Source organism: Ictidomys tridecemlineatus, chromosome 13, assembly GCF_052094955.1.
Source record: "Ictidomys tridecemlineatus isolate mIctTri1 chromosome 13, mIctTri1.hap1, whole genome shotgun sequence".
Classification (NCBI taxonomy): domain Eukaryota; kingdom Metazoa; phylum Chordata; class Mammalia; order Rodentia; family Sciuridae; genus Ictidomys; species Ictidomys tridecemlineatus.
This window is the reverse complement of record NC_135489.1, coordinates 43,049,280-43,073,550: the sequence shown is the minus strand read 5'-3', so window position 1 is coordinate 43,073,550 and position 24,271 is coordinate 43,049,280. Positions and strand designations below refer to the sequence as shown.

General features: G+C 40.4%; 1 long non-coding RNA gene across 3 annotated transcripts in view; it reads left to right on the top strand.

Annotated features, from left to right (window-relative positions):
* Positions 1-24,271, top strand: part of LOC120886208 (uncharacterized) — an 86,218-nt gene that overhangs the window by 60,231 nt on the left and 1,716 nt on the right. The window contains exons 2-4 of one of the 3 annotated variants that reach the window (XR_005728998.2): positions 14,941-15,005; positions 20,565-23,473; positions 23,739-23,902. This is a non-coding gene — a long non-coding RNA (uncharacterized LOC120886208). Of the gene's footprint in view, positions 1-14,940; positions 15,006-20,564; positions 24,244-24,271 lie in introns of all 3 variants that reach the window. The other 2 variants (XR_005728995.2, XR_005728997.2) reach the window with 2 other exon arrangements.

Genomic DNA, 24,271 nt, shown 5'->3' with positions numbered 1-24,271 from the left:
GTCAATCTCTACTTCATGATGGCTCCTTTTGGGCCTCTTTAGTGAGGCATTTATACGCATTAATGATAGAAGGTTTATGTACAAATAAAATCTGACATCTTTTTCAAATGGTGGGCTGGCATTTAGTGGATACTCTAATGCTTCCTTTGTAATTGGAGGGCTGTTAATTTTACTGGAAGGCCAGTTCTTGGAAACAAAGCCAATGAGAAAGTGCCGTTTCATTGAGGTACAATTTTCCTACCAGTAACTCAGTAGATGATAGGTATCTAGGTGCCAGGGTATTTGGAGGGGTGAGCCAAAGGAGAGAAGATGAAAGGGAGCTTAAACAGAAGATGTACCTAGGTACAAGATGGGAAAGGTTGGTGGGTTTGGAAAGCATAGATTTGAGGTTTTGGAGTAAATTAACAAAACTTCTTTTTATTTTTATTTTTTGGTCAAATTTTGTGGGGGCAACTGGTTGCCTCTTGTGACATGTTACAGAATCTAAATGTCCTGGGATATTCCCATGTGGATTTAAATGAATTTGGGAGGGCACAAGGCCTTGTTTCAAAGTCTATATCCAATGTCATTTTTTTTCTACAAAGCATTCTTCAAATCCTCAAAAGACGTTCCCCCCATCTTCAGCCCCCCACACACTTCCTTGGATCTCCAAGAGCAGGTAGTAGCTCATTTTGCCATGTTTGTTGCTGCTGGTGACTCTTCCTATGCCTTCCTGAACAATGCACTCCCTGGGGTTGAGCACGCATCCTCTTTGTGTCTCCCTGAGTCTCCCCAAAGGCTTGAGTTGAGTAGGAAGGACAGAGATTTGAAAGGTTAAGGGAGAAGACAGGAAGCCTTTGAAAGCCCGGAGCTCCACTGAGAGTTGACCCTGAGGAGGGACTGCCGCCATGATGGGGCAAGGTGCCTTTCTCGGGGAGGGGATGGCTATGAACCTTTGCCAGGACATTTTGAAGTGGATATCTCCACATGCCCTCATTGCTTGTGGGCAGCAGTGAGGCTCTGAGGAAGGGGAATATTCTGTTGGGTTGTTAGAAGACATGTAAGCTCCAGGTGCCAGTGAGGAGAGAAAAGAGGCCTGGGGGTGAGGCCTGCTCGGGATACCAGGAAAGAAGGTCAAAATCTGAGTGTTCTTATATACTTAAGGACTGTGGGTGACACCCTGCTCTAGGTGAATTCCCCAGATTTGGAAGGTGACATTGTAGACTTCTTAAACCTGTCAAACATGCGGATCATTTTCAGTCTTTCAGCAGACAACTTTATCTCAGTCCACCTTGGGCTCTGCTGAGTGCCTGGCAGGGGAAGACTCATTGATCCAAGTTTAACAGAGACTCCACCGTACTTGGATCACACAATCTTAGATCTGGCTGGGGTTTATAGAATGGATCATCTGAGAAAGCCAGAGTCCAGGGAATATAAGGCTTGTACCTCATTGTCCTCTCTCTCTCTTTCTCTTCCTTGCTCTGTCTCTGTCTCTGTCTCTGTCCTTCTCTCTGTGTTTGAATATGTGCATTGTTATGGTTTGGATATGAGGCGTATCCAAAAGCTCATGTGTGAGACAATGCAGGAATGTTCAGAGGTGAACCACTCAGATCATGAGAGCTAGAATCTAATCAAGGAATGAATACATTTAATGAATTCATAATTTGAATGGATTAGTGGGTGGTAACTATGGGTTAGATAGAATGTGGCTGGAGTAAGTAGGTCACTGGGGCTGTGCCCTTGGGGATTATGTTGTCCTTGGAGCCTTGTGCTCAAGCCCTCTTGTGCTTCCTGGCTGTTATACACTGAGTAGCTTTCCTTCATCCTGCTCTTCCGCCATAATGTTTTGCCTCACTTCAGGCCCAGAGCTAGGAAGTTGGTTGGCCATGGACTGACTTGTGAAAGTATGCACCCAAATAAACTCTTCCTCTTTTCAGTTGTTCTTGTTGGATCTTTTGGTCACAGTGATGAAAAGCTGACCAACACAGAACTATAACAATCGTGTGTGTGATTGTGTTATGGAAAACAAACAATTGACATGCTATTAACACAGTCCCACGCAGGAGAGGAGTGGGCAGGCTGTGGTTAGAGTTTTTAGGATATATATATATATATATATATATATATATATATATTGATATATATTGATATATACTAAAATTTTATGGATGTAAAGTGAAAGAAATTAACTTTCAGTTAATTTTCCTCATTCAATTCCTCTTTTAAGGTTCACCAAGAAATAAAATTAGGGTTTGTATTACCATTAAAGTCCTATTGGAGGCTTAGCCATGTTTTCTTTACCTTTGCAAAACTTTATAATGGAAGCAAATTTAGCCCCCCAATTTTAGATTGTATGTATATTTTAGTATATATATCCTAAAACTCTAAGCACAGTAGTTTTAAAAAAATATCAAATGACAAGATGATCCTTTTTAGTTATTTTGCTTAGATACAATAAAGGAGAAGGTATAAATGCTGCATGTACCAAATACAATAGAGATTTTTCCATTTCAAATCCAGGTATCTATAGGCCCAATAGTTCTCTTTCAAACTATTTTTAAACATATTAAAACCTAATATCCACTGCATATGTGAAGTTTGTAAACTAATAAAACACAAATGAGCAGAAATAGTCTCCTCCTTCTAAGTCTCAATGTTAGCTTTAGGTTTCAGGACAATATAGTTATTCAGATGTGCAAAGCTATTTACAACTATTCCAATTCTTAGGCCCTTTTAGTATTCTGCTGTACCCTGTGGAAAAGTACCTAGTTTTTTATTTAGCTAGATTAACATTCCCCTTGTCAACTCCATGAACCAAGAGCTAAGTGTTGAGATCATTTCTCAGTTACTCTTCTTAGAGACTATATACTTATATGTTTATTTATTTAATGGAACAGTCTTTATGGAGGCATTCAATTTCTGGCCCTAATTTGAAATATTTCTTTTGTATAGAGAGTAATAAATGAAAAGAAAGTCAAATCTATCTCTTGGATATTTTAACCACTGAATCTCACATAAAATACTCTCTCTGGAGTTTCTCAGGGCCTCCCGTGTCAGTCCTTCATGAAATCCTTTGAAAAGCATCATCTTAGTGGATGTGGGATGTACTCTCAGGGTGACCTTTCCTGTCCTGAGACCTCCCTTTCTATTTATAAAATGTCAGGTGCTATAACACACAGAATCCTATATCCAATTGGATTTCTGACCTCCACCTATCCCAGACTACCCTGACTTCAGAAAACTCCATTTTGTAGCAGCAATGCCCTCGTTTCTCTGCACACGTAACCTCTCTTGCCCCTCCTGCTGACAATCTGTCAGACAGTCCCTGATTTTTCTTTGCTGGCAATGCACTGTTACCAGTAATTGCAGAAACCATTAATAAAGTGGGTGGGAGGGGGGTGAGGGGGAGAGGGAAGTGAGACACAAAGGGAATAAGTATTGTACATAGCCCACAGGCTTTCCCCTCCCACACATATGATTCACTGTTGTTCCCCGCCTCACGTGGGAAAATGTTGTCCTGCTGCAAATACACCTTAAAGGCAGCTCTGCCTCAAAGATATCACATATGCATATTAATAACACACACTTTGTAGTGCCTAGAGTTGTTTTTAATGAAGCAAGCTGAAATGTACCAGCAACTTTCTCATCTTCTTCTGAGTGCCGCAGATGATCTGCGAGTGTGGGTTGGGGTGGCTTCTGCCCCCAAAAGAGATCAAAGAGGCACGGTTAGTAATTCTTTACAGCAGAAACAGAGAGGAAGGGAAACGGATGAAATGAATCCAACTTCTAGGAAGACCAAAGCCCAGGGAAGAGTTTCAGAATAGGAAATGACCACAAGTGTCAGTAAAGGAGTACGCAGAGGTCAACACAGGTGAGCGAAGGCCCTAGAAAGAAAGGCAGAGGTGGACGAGATGTTAAAGGAAGGGTCTTGGAAGAGATGTTAGGATTCCTTTAACCCTGAGATGACTCTCTCCATCTCGCCTGTTGCTCTTCCATTTTCTTATGGCACTTATTTGAGTATAGACCACCTCTGTTAGTGGGGCCAGATATAAGGTTGAATTTCAAGGGACAATATGATATATTCTGCCAATTGGGTTCCCACTCCTTGAGGTCCCTTGCTGTGCTTCAGAAGAACAGCTGATGCTTCTGGGGTTCAGCAATGAGTAAGACTGGGCAATTCATATCTGTCTTCCTTTTATCAGACTAGCCCAAGATACAGGTGTGGTCTTTCTAAAAGTCTAGGCAGCTCAGTTGATTAGAACATGATGCTAATGAGGCTGCTATCTTGGCCTCATTATCCTCTGGTTTAACTTTACTCCATAATCACAGAATTTACTCACAAACAGAAAGAGCGTGACCTCCCCAAGACAGCACCATCCATTACCACTGGGGGACCACAAGACAGAGCCTAAGATGTTCCTGTGTTTCCTGCACCTGTACCTTCTTTCTATACCGGGAGAAGAGGCCCTGTGGCCTGTCGAAACTTACTTCAACAGTTTACCAATGGTCTTCATATTTTTAGTCTCTTTCCATTCTAATAAACTTACCCACGAAGGCCAGGGGTAGTCTGCTCAATGCCACTTTTATTACTGACCCTAACATTATTATTCAATTCCAAGTCTTCTGTTTGGTCCCTGATTTTACTTCTGATTTCAACTCCCTCAACCCCCTATCACTTTATATTGCAATCAATTGAATAAGCCATTAGCACTAATATTCTTTTTTTCTTTCAGAAAGAGAGAAGAAAATTCCCTTAAATCTCTTAGTTTTTCTTCTGATGTAACTTCTGGCTAGAATACCCTCTCGCTAATTATGTCTCTCAGAGTTCTTCCAGTCCAAGGCACTGTTCAGATGCTACCTGATCCATGAGAACTTCTGTTCTCACCGATGAAGACAAAGTCTCTATCCTTTGAGTGTCTCTGTTACAATTAGGATCTTTTAATAAATATTTATTGAGCACCTAAAAGTGCTGAACTGTGTGGTATATGGGAGGTTGAACTTGAACATATGTGACCTCCTCATATTAGTCAAGGTTATGCTAGCTTTTCTAACAAACCTCTAGCTTGTAGTGTCCACATACTAATTCAGTATGAGGTTGCTGGTTAGTGGGAGTTTTTTTCTCCAGAGGTTAATCTAAAAAGTTCATTAGTTTATTTGTTTGAATTTTTTCTCCCTATTTTATCTATTAGTTATCTATGACTGTGTAGTTCCAGAACTAACTGGCTTAAACAAACTAACATTTAGTATTTCACAATTCTCCCAGGGATTTGGGAGACATTTTGCTGCTGGTCTGACTCTGGGGTTTCTCATGAGGCTGGAATCAAGCCATCAACTGGGGATATGTGACCTGCAAACTTGACTGGGGCAGTGGATCCACCCCCAAGGGGACACTCACAGTCCTCCACCATACGGGCTTCTCCACTGAGCATCGTCATGGCCTAGCAGCTGACATCTCCTTAGAGTGAGAGATCTGGAGAGCTGGATGGCGCTTGTCCTTCACAATCTACCCCCGGGAGTCATGCTCAGCCATTATCTCTGTAGTCTACATGTGAAAAGTGGTAACTGAGTTCAGCTCACACTCAGGGGCATGTGCGTTATGCTCCATCTTTCAAGGTAAATAATATAAAATGGTTTGTGGGCCTATTTAGGGCTACCACATCATGGGACTTTCCATGGATCCTTTCATTGTATGAGGTTCTTCCATCTCCTCTGGTCTGGATCCTTCAGCTTCTGGTTCATGGCAGATCAAAAGTGTGAAGGTGAACCATCTTCTCCAAAATGCTTCCCCGAAAGTGACACACATCCCATCTATTCTCATTCCATTATGAATGCCTCTGGATTCACAAGGTGGCTAGAAAATGTAGTCTCTGGCAACACTTTGCTACTCCCATCTTGCAGCAAAAGTCGGCTTCTTCTGGGAGGGGTCTATCTGGCCCCTCTCTGTATACTCTGTTCTACAAATAGCACAGGTCTTGTGCCAAATGTGTCCCCTTAAATATTTTATGAATGAATGAGTACATGAATGATGGGAGGCTATCATTGTTTTTCTATATAATTCAAAAGACAAACCTAGGCTTGCTTTTCTTAACTAGAATACACAACAACCCTGCTGCACAAATTCTATTTATAACTCAGCTTCGGCAGACGAATCGAGACTCAGAACTACCTGGGCATGATGGTTCTCTTGTTATTTCTTATGAATTATTTATCTTCCTTGCTCTGAACTTTCTTCAAATGGCACATTGCAAAGGACTAGTTCTTTACTAAAGAATATTATATAAAAGCAATATTGTTCAAAGATTCCCTGCATCACTACACAAACAACTCAAGTAAGATGCTGCCAAATGCTAAAATGATGGGATCACAGGGTAGCAGAGATAAGAAATAAATTGTCATAGCAACCAGAAGGCCTCAGTTGGAATGATTGTACTACAACTTAAAAGGTGGTTCTAAGAGCTTAAATACACAGAAAGAAGCAGGTAATTTTATAAAGATGCCACGTAAATACAAGAGAATCTTTACAAACTTTTCTAAGTGGATACAATTTGGAAATGGTATCATGTGGGAATATGCCAAATGAGAGCATTAGGGAACCTTTACCATATGCTTAACAAAGGCAGTAATTTCTGTTTATTGTTAAACATTATGCTTTTTTTATTTTTGGAAAAAATAAGCAATTGTTTGCTTGGGGTTTAGAATAGGAAAATTGGAAAATGCAGAAAATATGAGAAGGAATTAAAAATAATCCTTCTACCAAGAGTAAAGAAGTTAAAAATATTTTAGTATATATATATACACACACAGAGAGAGACCTGGCATCTGACTTATGATAGTTTAACTTCAGATTTTTCAACTTTACAATGGAGCAAAATGAAATGCATTCAGTAGAAGCTGTACCTCAGTTCCTGAATTTTGTCTTGGGCTATTGATATGCAGTATGGTCCTTTATTGTGATAATGGTAGTGGGCAGCAGGCCACAGCCCCAAGTCAGTCCTGAGACCAGGAAGGGAAACGACTGATACTGTATGTTGGATTGTATTGCAAAGGTTTGGGGTTTGGCAGGTTAGGCATATGAAATGAATTTTCTACTTGGCTTTTCAATTATCAGGAGGTGATCCCATAGTAAGTCAAGAGCATCTGTATTTCACCCATATGTATGTAAACAAAACTGAGATTGCTTATGTATATTTCAGTTAGTGTGTTGTTTTTTTAACTTATGTCATCAGCATTTATAAATATCATTGATATTCTTCAAAGCATCATTTCTAGTTACTGCCTAAAATTCTATAATTAAGATATGTCATAAATTTACTGAATTATTTATACAATGTTTGACAGCTTGGTCATGTTCATATTTTTGGTATCAAATTTTATAACCAACACTGTGGTATGAAGACTATTTGTCCCTTAATAGTGGTTCAATAAGTTTCTGATAAATAAACTAAATATAAAACAGATTTTTACACTCTCTGATCATTGCTGCTAGGTTTCTATACATGGAGTTATTCTGTATTACCTGAAAATTTTATTTTTTGTCCCTAAACTTGGTGCATTTGCATTTTGCCACACATAGATTAGTCCTTTTTTAACAGTTTATTTTTTTCTGTTGTATAAATCCAAGGAGTACAATGCGCGCGCACACACACACACACACACACGCAGACTGAGGTGATCATTATAAGCAAACAAATTCACATACCTGTCATCTCACATAGTTTCTTCCTTCCTTCTCTCTTCCTCCCTCTCTTTTCTAGTAAGAGTACCTAAGATCTAAGGTCTACTTTCTTGGCAATTTTAAAGTGTATCGTCCAATATTATTAACTCTAGTGCTCATGCTGTACATTAGATAGAGCTCTGGATTCATTCATCCTACATAGTCACAATATTGTACCCTTCATACCTCTCCCCATCCCTCCTGCTCCTGGTAACCACCTTTATGTCTATGTATTCAATTTTTAAAAATTATTTGGAAGATTTATTAAATGTTGTTCTGAGTATTTGTAGTGAATTTTGTGTCTAGTACCTATTTTAGAGACTATTTTATGTGGTGGGGAATAGTAGTTTGGAAAACTTTTGTGAGAGAGCTGGAAGAGAACTTTGTTGGCCTCTGGTGCAGTTTGGATATGCAATGTCCCCCTGTGCCCCTGTGTTAAAGACTTGCTTGCAGCCTATAGTGTTATTGGGAAGTGTTAGAACCTTTAAAAGGTGAGGCCTAGTGGAAGGAAGTGAGGTCATTGGGGTGTGTCCTTAAGGAGGATATTGAGGTCCTGGTCCTTCTCTCTCTCTCTCTCTCTCTCTCTCTCTCTCTCTCTCTCTCTCTCTCTCTCTCTCTCTCTCGGCTATTTTGAGAACAGACTTTCTTTGCCATGTGCTCTTCTCCATGATAGACTGTGCTGCCAATCAAGCAGGTCAAGCATTAGTAGCACATCAAAGTCTTTTATAATGTTAGGACGATGTGGGTTCTCCCCCTGGAATATCCATGGGAGTCACTGAGGCAGTTATGTGGGTCCCCTACACAGGCTCCATGGCAACAGAGCCAAGCAACAATGGTCTGAAATCTCTGAGCCAAAGTCAACCTTTCCTCCTTAAAGTTGATTATCTCAGGTATTTTGTCACAGTACTAGAAAACTGAATAACATAACCTCTGATAGGTCAGTGGCATCTGCTGGTGTTGGTGGTGTCTTTTTTTACTGTCCCAGACTAACCATTTTATCTGTAAGGAATTTCATAGTTGACACACCCTCTTACACCCATGAAATCAGTTTGCTCAGTAGCCAATCTTACTTTTCTCATCTTATAGAAGAAAAAAAGACTCAGAGCAATGTTGTTGAAGTTCGGCCTAAGGATCCAAAACTTATCTGATTGGTTTGTCTCAAGAACATAAACAAGATGCCTCGAGACCATTGTGAACTGGCTTCTGCTTCTCAAGACATTCCTAAAATAAATAAATAATTAAATAGAAATCGAGTAGCATGAAAAGGCTGGTCTTTTTAGGTATGTGACCAATCTTTTATGATCAAGAGATTCAGAAGACTTGGCATTATTATTATTTCTTCAACACAGTGAGGTATTTATTATATCAATAGAAGATATTGTTTTCATCCTAAAGACACTTAGTGGGAGGGTTGTCACCTGCTAGCTTTTCCTTTGCTTCCAAGATGAGAGGGAAGAACAGCGATGTCGCACATAATTCCAAAATACTGCCCTTCTTAGTGCTTTGTCTTAATAGAAAATAGAACCAATTTCACAAAACCATTGGGGAGGTGGGTTAGTGCGACCAGGTCACTAGTGTAAGCCTTGGGAGAACTGTGACCACTCAGGGTCTCTTGAGAAAGTTTCTCAGGTCCCTTTGGAGTCCGCCATTAATAACCTTATTGAAACCCCACAACAGGTTTAACGAATGCCAAGAGAATGTGTAAATTAGACTAAATCATTTAAAATTAGGAGCCCAACCCTAACTGCACATAACATGTATTTGGGGACATTTAAAAAATGATATCTGGGTCCCATGTTTGACAAGTGGAATCAGAATCTCTTGGGGGTAAGAGCAGGTCAAGCATCAGTAGCACATCACAGTCAGATGTGGGTTCTCCCCCTTGAATATCCTGGGGGTCACTGAGGCAGTTATGTGGGTTCTCAACATTTCAACCTCCTTAGATATCGGTTTTGCATATTCCATTAGACATCCCCTGGGAGTCACCATGAACTGTTCTCCATCACAAACAGCCGTTTTTTTTTTTTTTGATTTTTTTTAAAATCAACTAAAATTGTAATATAGAAATGAGTTTGCCAAGGACCAAAAAGTTCTGAAGTCTAGGCTGATAGATACTAAGGGACGAAGAGGGAAATAATTTCAAGTTAGACTCCAAGAACAAACTTTGAAGCAGTTCCCAGAGCCACAGCCAAAGTTTTCTTGACTTTATGGAAAACACATTGAGCTCCAAAAGCCTATTTTTCCTCTGTAGATGGGTGAGAAAATAAGGTCTGACTTGGAGAAGCGCACACTGCAAGGTGCTGGCCATTCTTGAGAACTTTAGAGGTCCTAGCAGGAGCGCGTAGCTACTCCTATTCCCTTGACAGAAGAACAATCCTCCTCTATAAGGAAGGTCGTCCTCTTCAGGAGCATGCAGCAGTGACGTGGAGCAGTGAGGGTTGAAGAGGACACGACCTAGCCAGCCAGATCAGCCCAATCAACCCTGGCCATCAATGGGGCGACAGATGTCAAGGTCAAATCTCCCTCACACCCATGCTGGCTGTTCTTAGACACATCCTTGCCTCAGCCTCTACAGTTCAGTGTAGACCCTGAAAGTCTAATGCGGTTTCTGGAAGGTGGGTAACAAAATTGCCTGCGTCTGCTCACAGTTGTAGACACAGCCATTCCCCAGCATCCTTTGCCCTCTCCCTACTCGCCTGATTTATTGAAAACACCAATCTTTATTTTCAACCAAAATCATTTCTTTTGCCTCTAAGGATGCTGCATAAAGACTTTTCAATGGTGCTGGTGTGTGATCTTATATATGCTGGGTGATTTGCTTAGTTTACAGTACATTTGGAATTTAAAATATGATCTGAGCCTTTAGCCTTCACCACTGTGACAAGACAAAGCTGAAACGGCAAGGATAAAAAGGCAACTCATGGTTAAATTGCTTCATTCTTAGTTGAGCTCATCAGTTCACCACACTGAGGCACCAAACTTAATGCCACTTACAGTTGCTTTTAGAGCATTTGTACAGAACATCGTATAATGAGGGGGGGGACCATTATGTCTTTTTCTTTTTCAGTTTTGCAATGATGACCTCCTTGCTTTAAAACTGTACCCTCTTGTTCATTCCTCATCTCCCAAAATTAAGTCAAAATTAAAAAAAAATTAATTTTTATTGTATACAACAAGGACGTACAATATGATGTTTTGGTATACACAGACATGATGACTACAGTCAAGAAAAATGACACATCCACCCAAATCTAAATATTTAAAACACACACACACACACACACACACACACACACATCCATCCCTAATGTAAAACAAACACAAAAACAAAACAAACAACAAAAACCAAACCAGGGCAGCTGGTGCAGACATTATTTCCTTTCAATGGGGTGTAGCCTGGTGGCAGAGTGGGTGCTTAGCACTGTGAAGCCCCGTGTTCAATCCTCAGTACCAAAAGGAGCAAAGAAAATGAAAGGGGAAAGGAAAGAAGAAGGAAGGAAGGAGGGAGGGAGGGAAGAAGGGAGGATGGATTTTTGGATTATTTGCTTTCAACACCTGCCAAAGGGTGGAGCTGCAGAAGTACAGAGCACTGGTGTATCACACCGGTTTTCTGACTCCTCAACACAGCATTTGACTGTGATTCCGGCAGACCTCTCTTCTATCCCTTTTCCTTCCTCAGTATGGGATTCTTTGCCTTTTGTTTCTTCAGGTAATTTTACCCTGATTATAAATGTGATGTAAATTCCTCTGCAATGGGGTGTGCTCAAGGGCACAGCCCCCCAGAGAACACATCTTGGTAAGTCGTGTGTATAACATGGAGAGAAGGAATAAGTGGTCAGAGAAAACAATGATGCAGAAAATGTGCTTCTTAGGGTCGGGTTGTTAACTTTAACAGGTTTGGTTTTAAAATGCTGTGCGGGACTGTCACTTAACAGTTAAAATAAAACATTGATGGGGGAAATAAAGTGGTCAGGAAATCTAGCCTGAAATTCTTGGATTTAAAGTAGTAAATTAATTTGAGTCTTTTTTTGGATTTTACATTTATTAAGCTTATCCAAAAATGCTTTTTTAGTTGTCCCTACATCTAGTTGGTAGTTAATCTGAATGTTAATATTTAAAAGCATACTCAAGATCCTCATTAGAGCCATAAAAAATTTAAGCAAGGCTACTGTTTGTAACTGTTAAAGCAATTTAGACTCTTATCGTTTCACTTAGAGCAGAGAAACTTAGACTTTTTTTTTTTTTTTTTTTTAAGTGCCATCTTCTTAAACCAGAACAACTGGTGTCACCATTAGGTGGCATGCTGCAGCCAGCTAACATGTAGGTTGGCTGGAAATAAACTACTCTACAGAGGCAGAAATTCCGGGTCCCTTTCCTTGACCCTTCTTTTAAGCATTTAGGATTGCAGCAGACAGTGGGTGCAGAAATCCGAAGCTGGCCTGCCTGGGAGCTTCTGACACTCCTTGTCTTTTAACATTGGGTCTTTAGCTGCACCCAGAGCTCATTCAGATCCGGTTTGCTCTCCCTGCAGGGTTCTGAGCTGGCTGCTTCCTGCTGTTTTAGCATTTCCTTTCAGCAGCAGGATTTTCTTCAGCAGCTACAGTGTTACCATCAAAAGCTGCACTCCATTTGGCTTGAGGTCTCTATTTTTTTGTATTGGCTACATTCTCAGGGGGTCAAGAGAATTCCTCTAATGGGATAGAGGGTTTTGTGACAGATCCTATTCTAGAATTCCATCCCAGATTTCCAACTTTTGGGCAAAAAAAAAAAAAAAAAAAAGTAGAAAAAATTAGTTAAATGATGAAATCATGGTAATTACTAGGATTCTCCTCATCTGCTAACGTAATACATTTCCTTTAATCATGTCCTGTAATGTGGAACCTTGACTTGTCCAGGTCATACTGGCTAAAGGGACAAATTGCAAAATATAGTTAACAATGTTAAAGGTAGGGATCATCGTCTCTGGCTCCATGTTCTCCATCCAGCAAAATCTTAGAGCCCAAGTCCCTGAATTCCCTGCTCTCCTCCTGGCAATTTCTGGAATCCCAGGGACAGACAGATGACTAATTCTGACTCCCCCCCTCCCTCAAGGTCCACTGGAGATTTCTTACCCAGACCTCTGACATTTTGTCCCAGTACACCAGAATTCTAGAGGAATGTGGGCAGCCTTATGTTGCTATCTCTACCCTCCCACAGCTCATTCACGAAAATTTGTTGAAATAAACATGCTAGAAAACTCCTGATAGAAAAATTACTATTGATCTGGAGCCAAGACTAGAAATAAGGGCAAAACCCTCAGAATTTGCGTTGCATTTATGGGTTCAGATAGAACCTTACTTATTTATGTTTTCGCCCCAGTATCCCGTTCTTCTTCTTGTAAGGACCCTGGATTTCCTTTGGGAAAACCACTTTCCTTTATTTTCAGTCAGTGTGGGATGCGGTAGACTTACTGCTGGTTCCAAAGTGGCCCATGCCATCCAATTCCCCATCCATCTCCCCTGGCCCTGGAACTGGATCCGTGGTAGATCTCTAAACCAAGCAGGATCAAAGAGACTGAGGAGACCTGTGCTAAGGTTTCTGGGAATTAAAATTCAGTACTTCTCAATGCTGTAGGAAGAGACCCCCGTCCCCTTCCTCTGGGTGAGGAGGCACAAGGATGTGAGTTCTAGAATGTAATAATTCTAGGACAAATTCAGCACCAGAGTCAGACAGAAAACTACTGCTGGCAGTATCTTTATGGATTCTGGATCCTATGTTTTCACTGCTTCCTTCAATCTTTTCAGTTACAACTAACAAGTATTTAGTAATTCTGCCTGAGTTGATTTTTTTTTTTTTTGGTTAATTGCTAACATAGAGGATATATGTCCCTACTTCTGAAACTTGGCATTACTGTTAGAACATTCCTGTGGAAGGGAGAAACACTTTATGGCTTCATAAGATAAAAATTTGAAAACGAATATTACTGTCTCTTTTGGATTTGGATGTCTAAAATATCTAAACCTTACAGAGCTTTGTGTACTTACATATGACTTCCTTTGATATGCAAATCCAGAGCGGAGTCATTTGTTAAATTGGATTTCCAGAAAGGTGTTCCATCTATCAATTAGGAAATGAGCTTTCTTGCTCTTCACCAAAGTAATTCATTGCTTGGCACATAGCAAGTGCTCATGGAATGTTTAAGAAATGGAGTTTTCTGGTTATACTTGAATTTCTGATTAATTGAAAGTTAATTAGAAATCCCCCCCTATCATTTCCTCTCTTTAGAAAATCTTTGTAAAATGTATGAGTGCACTTTTCTTTCCTTAGTAATTACAGTATAGTGAGCATAATTGCATTTTTGATGATGAAGAATTTTACAGTGCCCGAGGGTTATCAGTCAGACTATAAATTCTCATTGTACAATATTTTACATGGAGAAGTTATGGGAAATTGATCATAGGACATCTCCTAGAAATTTATTTTCTAAAAACTCTAACAACTATTATTTTTCATTGTCCTTTAACTTTTCTTTCTCCCCCACCCACTTTTTTTTGTGTGTGTACACATGCAAGAAGTTAAACAAAATTTTGTATAGCCAGATTCAGATTAAAGAAAAGTTTGCTATTCTCTTCCATAGACTATTTTAACATTAGCACCAGTATTTACACAGTAAAATTATTTATATGGAGTGACTTAGTCTGCTTGAGCTGCTATGACAAAATTACCTTGGAGTAGGTAGTTTATAAACAATGTGCCAAGCAAAGAGTTTGTTTTTTATAGTTCTGGAGGCTGGGAAGCCCAAGATCAAAGTGCTAGCAGATTCAATGTTTGGTGAGGGCTAGCTCTTTCCTTAAAAAAATGGCCATGTCTTGCTACCATCTTCACATGATGGAAGGGACACAGAGACTCCCAAGAACCTCCTTTATCAGGGCACTAATCCACTTCATGAGGGCTTCACCCTCATGACCTAGTCACCTACAGGCCCCGCCTCTTAGTAACAACATAATGGGAATTAGATGTCAACACGAATTTTTGGAGACATACAAACATTTAGACAATAGTGTGGGGCAAGACTAGAGATGGACATTAGGGGAAAATGGGATAAAGGGGACCAGATGTTGGTATTAGGAGTTTTCAATGAGGATGCTATATTGAGGTTAAGTTTGTTCAAGTTAACTGGTGACTCCAAGCTCAAGGAACAAGGTGGATTTCATGCCTGGTAACAGCAAGTGGTAATTATGGCCCATTTTTTTATGTTTCTTTTGTAGAGAGAAGGCTCGGCCTTTTCCCAACTTCCCACGTCCCGTGGCTGTGACTACCCTTGGTGTGCTAGGTAAGGGTTAACATAGAAGATGCCAGGAGGGTACACACTGTTCTTGGCAACCTTCTCTTCAGGTTCATCTTTTGAGTCACTTCTCATCACTGAATGCTAAGTTGTAGGAGATTTAGGTATTTGGGATCTGGGCCATTAGTTCCTCTATTCCCATTAGAGACAAGATTAATAGAGTCAGACTCAGATCAGAGGGGGATACCACACCTCACGGAGTAATCCAACAAAGGGGCAGGCCAATCACGAGTGTGTGGCCAAGGATGGGAGAATTGCTTTATGAAGTCAAGAGGACATTCAGGGAGCTGCTCATTAGTGTCCAGAAAGGAAATATCAGGTTGCGGAACATGGAGTGCAACGATTGGTGATCACCAGATGGGCAATACCCTTGAAACTCCAACTCCTTTTCTTCCAATATTTACCAATCTTTAGGAGACCATATTCTGAGATGGTTCAGAAACTGGCATTGGACAAATTATAAGTTGTTTTTTTTTTTCATATATTTTTTTCCAGCCTAGTTTGTCTTCTGCTGGGGTCATCCTTCATGCGAGTGTTGATGTTATTGACCTACTGTCTGCAGGGCATGTACTTGGAACTGTATTTATTGTTGTGATGATGAATTAAACTTGAGTTAGTGAAACTCTCTCACCAGTGTCCCCTGTGAATACAACTTTGCATTTGTAGAAAAAGTGTAGGGGTTTTCTTGGAAGACTGTGTATGAGACAGTCTGTGATTAAGATACTCACTTCTGTTCATGCAAAACAAATTGTTCCTTTCTCTTTACTTTCAAGATCTTTTAAGGGCTTTTAAAATCATCTTTAAACCTCAGTCATTCCTCATTAGCAGCATTCTATGTTCATTTTAGTTATAGAGAAAATATTTAATTACCAAACCAATTCAGCTATGACTGGGCTGAGTACCATGGGGATTACATGGATGAGTTCGATTGAGTCAAAGATTTCCCGGGGCTCGAAATCCCACAGGGGAGACAGATTGGAATGATTCTAACATCAGAAACACTGTGAAATATTCTATAGTAAAAGTGCGAGTGGATTGCATTAAGAGAAACAAAGGAAGTAAAGGATATTTCCAAGAAGAAAGATACCTCGGGGAAGAAGGGACTTGAATAAGGCCCTGGAGGAGATGTAGACCAGTACCAGGCAGAGATCAAAAGAAGGGCATTTGAGGAGGACAGAATGACCTCAGCTTATGCAGCGGCTGCAGAGTGCAGGTCCTGCTCCAGAGCAGAGAACAACCTGCTGAGCCTGGGGTGAGTGGGTACGGAGGCCAGGTAGGATAAAGGAGTGTGGTTTGGGTAAGATTCGAGATGGAGGCTGGGACTTCATCGTGGATGGCTATGGCCACCAGAGTTGGGGAAGGTGGGGTGCTTATCAACATTTTTGAAAAAGGGAGTTGATGTGATAATGATCTCAGAAATAAGAAAGATAATTTGGGGTGCAAGGTGGAGAGTCAGCGGCATGGGTAGGGGGCAGAATAGCCTGGAGCTGGAATGTCTGGCCAAGGAAGTTTCTGCACCTGTTCAGATGGGAGATGATGGGATCCTGACCTAGGACGATAGTGGTGGGAAGGGAGAGGAGGCCATGGACTTGGTAGGTGAGGGAGCCTCTGGGAAGGGAGCTGCAAATGACTCAGGTAACACGAGAATAGGAATCTAAGGAGGTAAGGAAGTGAGTGCTGTGGATTGAACCCAGGGGTGCTCTACCACTGAGCTGCATCCCTAGTCTTTTTATTTCTATTTTGAGGCAGGGTCTGGCTAAGCTACCCAGACTGACCTTATGCTGTGATCCTCTTGTCTTGGCTTCGTGAACCAGCACTAGTGGGCTGGCCAAGAGCTCATTTGTGAACACGTTACATTTTGTCTGTACACTGGTTCAGCAAGGGAGCTGAACTTGATCCTTGAGGACTGGGATGCATGGCCACAGAACGCAGCAAAGGATTTACTTAGTTACTTGTTTATTCATTCAGTCAACATTGATTGTCCACTCAGTGCCAGGTACAGGGTCCAGCATACGGTAGGGACTCAATAATTGTTTAATTGAACTAAACTAACTTTTAGGGATTCCCATCTAGTTTAGTTGTCATTATGCTGAGAACTCTTAATTGTAGACTTTCATAAGACCATAGTTTAATGGGAATGGGGGTAAGGGATGGAGATGTGATAAGTGCCCTATTGAAAGAAGGAGCTAATAACTTGTATCTGAAAGGACTAGGTCATGGGGGTACAGTGGCATCCACCTAGCCTTCTACTGTGCCCTTCATCTGGAAGATAACATGGTACACCCTTGGTGATCTTCTCTATAGACGTTTTCCAAAAGCAGGGGAGGGATGGAATGGGCAAGTCACTTAGGTATTTATGCCTATATCAGAAACCTGTACTCCATATGGTTGGCTGCACATATACCTATTTTTTTTTGTATAATTTATATGCTTTATTTGTACTCTGAAGTTAAAGTCTTCCTTAAATGTTGACATTTTTTAAAAATTCCCTTTCTGTCTTTGTTAGGTGAGTGAAGGAAAACAAAATCAATTCTAGATGAGTTCTTTTCTTTCTTGGGCTGGGATTTTAATGGAGAGAATCTGCTACTGGGGCTAAGCATGGTGGTGTTTGGGTCCTGAAGAGCCAGTGAGCACTAAGGAAAGGCAAAACTCAGAGGAAGAGTCAGGTCTGCTGGACAGACACCTGTTCTACCTGAGAGAAGAGGTGTTTGCTTGGGCATTGGTGATGTTGGTGATATTGTGCAGCACAGTGGGTACTCCAGTGTGGACTCCAGTGTGGACTACTTCAGTGTGGACTCCAGTCAGAAGGATGGATTGGAGGAATCCCAACATGTGCAAATTATTTATTCATGCTAGTCTCTATTTCCTCATCTCTAAGAGAAAGAATGATCATATCTGCTTTACCTTATAATGTACAAAATAATTTTCCTGATTACTATGTTATATTCTGTCTCTGCCCAGTAAGGATTTTTGTTTGCCTTGTTCTCTTATGTTTTCCCCATGTTGGGCACATAAGAGCTCAGTTACCTTGGAGGTATGATCAAGGCAGAAGGGTGGGGACTGGGAGGAACAATTTGGGTTCAGGAACAAAAGTAAAGTAAACATGTGTTTCTGAAAGTCAGCATAGGAATGGGTTTCATGAAGAAGATGATAGCAGGGCTGGATACTGAGAAGAAATAGAAGAATGAGAGACCCAAAGATAGGCCTCTGGATTTGGTAACTGGGAGGAGTGATTAGTGATGGAAAAACCCAATAGTCAGTGACTAGAGGGTTAAAGAGATCAAATGACATGGTGGCAGTGAGTTCCAGCTATTCTTTCTGGAAGTTTGGCAAAGAAGAAACAGCAGATGAAATTTTGTCTTGATGAAAAAAGAGGTTCAAAGGAAGAGCTGTATTTTTAACCAAAGAAGTAAGATGAGAGAGAGAGAGAGAGAGAGAGAGAGAGAGAGAGAGAGAGAGAGAGAGAGAGAGAGAGAGAGAGAGAGAAGATTTGAGGAAAGGAAATGATCCTCAGATTAAGTACCTGAAGAGGGACAAGGCTATCTGTGAAGGACATTTCTGATTGAAAGTGGCTTAAAGGGGGAAAGAATGAGAAGCAGGGGAAGTTGGAACTTAAGGGAGGATAATGAGAGAGTTCAGATTGAAGTCATTTGGCTGTGGTGATGAGGACTTGAGAAGGGAGAAAGAACCAGAAGAGCCCAAAAGGGAAGCTTGATAGAAACCAGTAGAGACAATGACCAGGATTGCCCAGTGGATGGAGTTAAGGTGAAATGAGATAGCGCGGACATGTTGCAGATCCAGTCCATTCAATTTGCTGCCTCTGCCCCCGCAACACACTCCCACTCAGTCACCTGGTAAGGCTTGGTGTTCAAGATGGTGATCAAAAGCAAAATGGCGGACTGGACTAACGTGAGATTAAAAATTGGAAAGGAGAGTGTGGAGGTGGGTAATAGATTCCAAAAAAACTAGGATCCTGATGAAAGTGTGACTGAGAAAATGGGCAAAAGTAAGGGATTCAGTGGGAAATAAAGGTCAAGGAATTGAAAACCTTGAAGACAAAGGCCAGATTCAGCAGCAGTGAGGGAGCCTGAGAGAGGAGGAAGGTTAGGTGTTTATTTGATTTGGTAATTCTTTTTTTTTTCCCCAGAAAAATAACTGGAAGTAATGACATCACAAATGTTTATGGACTAGCCTAATAGACAACACCCTTTGTTTCTTCTTTTTTGTGCACAGGGATGTTACTGTTTCTAAGTGATGACTCATGGTTAGGGTGACAACGTTGAAAATCTGTTTTTTTTTTTTCTAGACCTATATCTAAAAATGAAAAGGGACATCATCCTTCATCTCAATCATTTATTATTACGTTTTTTGAAGTTAATCTTTAGAAAGTGAACCTTAGCCTGAATTACCCCTAAAGTTCTTTTTTTTCAGACAGATGCTAAGTGATAGCAGGATTTATGGTAAGTTTTTATTTTCTTTTTCCTTGACTGTAGCAAGAATTAAAAGAGTTGTCTTCCACAGAGCACAGGATGTCATTGTACAGTTGTGGTGCCCTAGATCTATTAGCTTTGGGTAGGCTAATTTGTTGTCATTAATTCTAATGAGGCTGACCTGTCCAGTCACATTTCTACCAGCATCTAAGGAGGTGGTCTGGATAATGTGTCTCTTTTGACCTTGGTAGACATAGTAGTATGAATGCTTATCCTGCTTGATTCTAAAATCCACCTATGAGAGAGTGATATAGCAGCCCACATTCTCAAGGTAGAGGACACAGGTTCTGTCCAGCAGCCATTAGGTGGTGCTGCCTAACCAGCATTCTGTCCTGTTAGGCCACCGAGAAGGATCTGCTGCCTTTAGTGCGGGTACAATGAGAATATTATATGATTCTCTTACAAAGGGTAGAAGTGGCTGAGGATTCTGTATAACCTCTGAAACTTATTAGATTCTCTTTCTTTCTCAAGGATAGCCAATAACCACTGTAAGGAAGCAGCAGACTGGGGAATGGCTGCTCAGACTGAGAAAGAGCTATTCATATTTGAAGAGCACTTTCTACTTTGCAAAAAATTTTCATATGTCAGAATTCTGGAATAGAGTAGGTAGCTAGATAAGCCCTCAAAAAAATTTTTTTTTGATGAAGGATTTTATTTGTGCTGCATGTAGAAAAAGTTAAGTAATTCTGTAATGGTGATTATATTGTAGGAACTGCATGGAGGTTAGTTTATAGAAAAAGGGCTATTGGTAAATATGAAACATAATCCTACTTATTCTATTTATGCTGTTTCAGGAATACTATAGATTTTACCTTATTTGCAGAAAACTGTAAAACAACAAGAAGTTCTTACTAAGAATATGTTCTCGAACTCTGTTTTCAAATGATGACTTTCATTAAAGATTGAAGAGTTTTTTTTTTCTATTACATATTGCTATGCATACTGCTTTTCTTTCTTTAGGTATTTATTTATTTGCTTCCATACTGGGAATTGAACCCAGGGATGCTCTACCACTGAGCCACATCGCCAGTCCTTTTTATTTTTTACTTTGAGACAGGTTCTTGCTCAGTCGCTGAAGCTGACCTTGAACTTGTGATCCTCCTGCCTTAGCCTCCTGAGTTGCTGGGATTACTGTATACATCATCCCATCCAGATAAGCATTTATTTATTTTTAATCAACAAATTATATATGAATATATTTATTATGTAAAACATGAGTTGAAATATGTATACATTGTGGAATGGCTAAATCAAGTTTATTAATCTATGTTACCTGACATATCATTTTTTTTGTGGTGAGAACAATTATAATTTGCTCTTAATTTCAACTATAACACATGAATCCTGCATGGTGTATAATTATAATGCATCTATAAACACATTAATATTTTAAAAATGATTAAAATAAATATATTGTTAGTACTATAATTATCATGTTATACAATGGGCCCTTTGAACTTATTCATCCTATATGACTGCAATTAACCAAAGAGAGAGTCAGAGTTCAGCTCACTGTTTTAGAGCAACTCTCTGATGAAACGTAACCAGAATCCCATAAGAACTGCATTCATTTTTCCAAGGGCAGCATCCCAGTGACCTTCTGGTAGGCTCCAGCTCTTAAAGATCTCCCACTTTCCAACACTGCCATACTGAGGACCAAGCTGTCAACACCTTAACCCTTGAAAGACACACTCAAACCATATCCAGATCATTGCATGTATGTGTTAGAGCAAAAATATGACCTCTCCCTTTATAGGTTAACTGATGAGATGGTGTATGGTTAATTTGCTCCAGTCACCTAGGCTACAATAACCAGATTTAGTTGCTAAATCATGAAAGGTGACCTATTAGGACCAGCTACATGGAGACCCATTTGTGGTGGGGGGCATTTTTCATTTTGACAGCCTAGACAGCCCGGAATCATCACGCTAATCATCCCTGAACTCCTACATGGAAACAGCTTCTCTTAATGAAGATAGAGCGTGAAACGTGTCGCCATGTTTTATCTTCCAGAATGTAATGGAATAGGTTGCACCAGAGGGATAATCCGTGTTCCTGGTCCTGTCTGTGACGTGCCTTGATGGTTCTCCAAGAGGAAGCTTCCCTCACGAGGACCATATACCCCATCGCTCCTCAAGTTGTGATGTGTCATCTGGGAGTAGTTTGAATCCCATCTCTCAGCATTTCTTTCATGACCCCAAGATTAAAAGACCATACTCCATCTTATTTTTATTGTGTCTTTTGAGGAAGTGACTTTTAGCAGGGAAGAGAACCGTGTGCCATCTGACCTAGAAATGAATGCTGATGCCAACTGATGGGAAGGTCACAAGGAAGAATTATCAAAATCGTTCTGTGTCTTTCAAAGTGGGGATCGGCCTGACGACAAAAGAAAGAAGAGATCACCTTCATAAAATCCCCATGTGCTATCTTCTTATATAATAAAATGAAATTCTTCTTCTTAGATCAAAATAAAACCCTTAATGCCCACCCTCCCATCCCCACCTCTTCCCAATGGGAAAAAAGGTCATTTAAGGTAGGAAATAATAATAGAGTTTATACAAATTTTATAGATTTTATTTAAATGTGAAATTCATAATTATACACTAGTTCATCAGCCTCGTGAAGGAGATCAAGACCTTGTCCTTGAGTTGGAACCTGTGATTAAAGTTTTTCCCTGGCTCTCACCCCCAAGTGGCATCCACACGGCATCCTTTACAATGTTTAGTTTCAGTTCCTTAAGTGAGGGGAGAAACGTAGGAAGCAATCTGAGATCAGCATCCTTCTAGATTTTTTTTTTCTGATCATTTCCCTCCTCTGTCCTTGTACATTTATCTTGCTCTCTTAATATGACAGCATTTTTAAAAAGCGATCTTTTATTGAAGCCTCTCTGCAATGCATTTAATGTGGCTTTTATAGAGACATCAGATTATTTTTGCTCTTTCTATTCATATTAATTGCTTTTAATAATATTTAGCTAGATGACTTAATGTCAGTAATGAATAAAACTGGCATCTAGAAAGCCTGGATCTAGAAAGAGGTCTGCCTGCTCGTTGCTAGGCACACAGTACAGGCAGACCTGTATTATGTGGTGTTATTGTGTGGCTGTTCTAGTGAGTGGGCTCTTAATTGTGTGAATTCAGCATTCTATAGCACCAAGCAGTATATTTTATGGAGGGAAATGAAAGCCCTGGTTAATCCCTCCTAGCTGTGTTGAGGCTGGTTAAGAGAGAGCTTTGGAATCATTTATCATAAAGTATGTAGGTCCTTATAGTCAAAACACACACACACACACACACACACACACACACACACACACACACTATCAGCATTCAGAAAGGCAGCCCTTTAAAAATTCCTCTTGTCTTTAAATAAGCACAGTTTAAAGTCCTTTAAAATCTGGTCTGGTCTTAGGGATTCAGTGCAGGCAATTGAAATGTGTAAATCAATGAGATCTGTTTATTAAAACACTCAAATGCACAGTGTCTCAAATGATGTAGCTCCTTCAAGTTTTTTTTCCCTTTTTTTTTTCCTTCAAAGTGATAGGCATTATAAACAATGGGAAATATCTGTATTCACCAACAATAGTAAAAAAGCCCTCAGTGTAATTTAATGTCGGGAATCAATACTGTATGCCCCTGATTGAATTGCAAGGTGGAGATGAAGACTTTTATTGCTCCAGGTGGATTGAAAAATGTTGGTGCCTGCGAGCCTACAGTCAGTCACAGACTCTCCAGTCACTGTGTGTTTTCATTGCTTCTAATATTTTGCAGCTCTGGGCTACTGCCTGTTCTGCCTAATGATAGGGCCAACCTTGACCGGGAGCCCTCTGAACCTTCCCTAGGGGGCCCTCTGTGCTTGTCCACCCCTTGACATCAGCCTTCGGAGTATATGAAATAGAAATCTTAATGAAAGAACGGAGGACTGAGATTTCACTGTGTGCTCATCTGGCTAAACTCCTAACACTTCGTGATTATATTTGATTTTCAAGTCATTCTGAACTCCATCTGTGACTCTGCTCCCTTTTATCTTTTCTCAGCATCACAACCTTGACTACAAAGCCCATTTCAAGAGGAAAACCTCTTAGAATTCAAATCACTTGCTCCTGCTTCATGTTAGTCTGTTTGGGGTACCGGTTTACAGGAAGTCCTTTTGAATGATTGCTTTTAATGAAATCAAAGTGACTCGAGACTGAAAACTTTGATAACTGAATATGTGTTTTATACCACTTTAGAGATTCTTCTTGCAACTTGGCTGGAAGAGGGGAAATACGAATCACTGGAGATGGTGAGGGCCAAGCCTTTTTTCTCGACTGCTTCTAGAATTCTAAATCAGCACCAGAAAGGGGCTCTTTGGAAGTGGCCACTGTGTGAGACCTCAGAAGCAACCTGGAGCCAGGTCTGTGATTCAAGAATGCTTCCAAATGGGGGTGATGGTTATTCCTTGTAGTTGAGATCAGATAACCAGGCAGTAATAAATCAGAGTCATGTCCTTTCAGGGTTTTAAAACTTCTTTTGGGACAAGCCTTGAAGTGGTAGGGTCTTTTTGGAGATCTAGGGCTTATAGTAGGAAGGTAGAAGACCCCTCTCCTACACATCGGGATACAGCCTGTTCCCATCATCTGCAAACCTTCCAGACCAAGTGTTCTTGCTCCAATGGAAACGACTCCAGTTGGTTTGGAAAGGAATTTTCAGTAGAAAGCTATAGCATGGTTTTCTCATGCTCTTCTTTCCTTTAAGGTGAGTAAATGTCTTATAATGACTGACA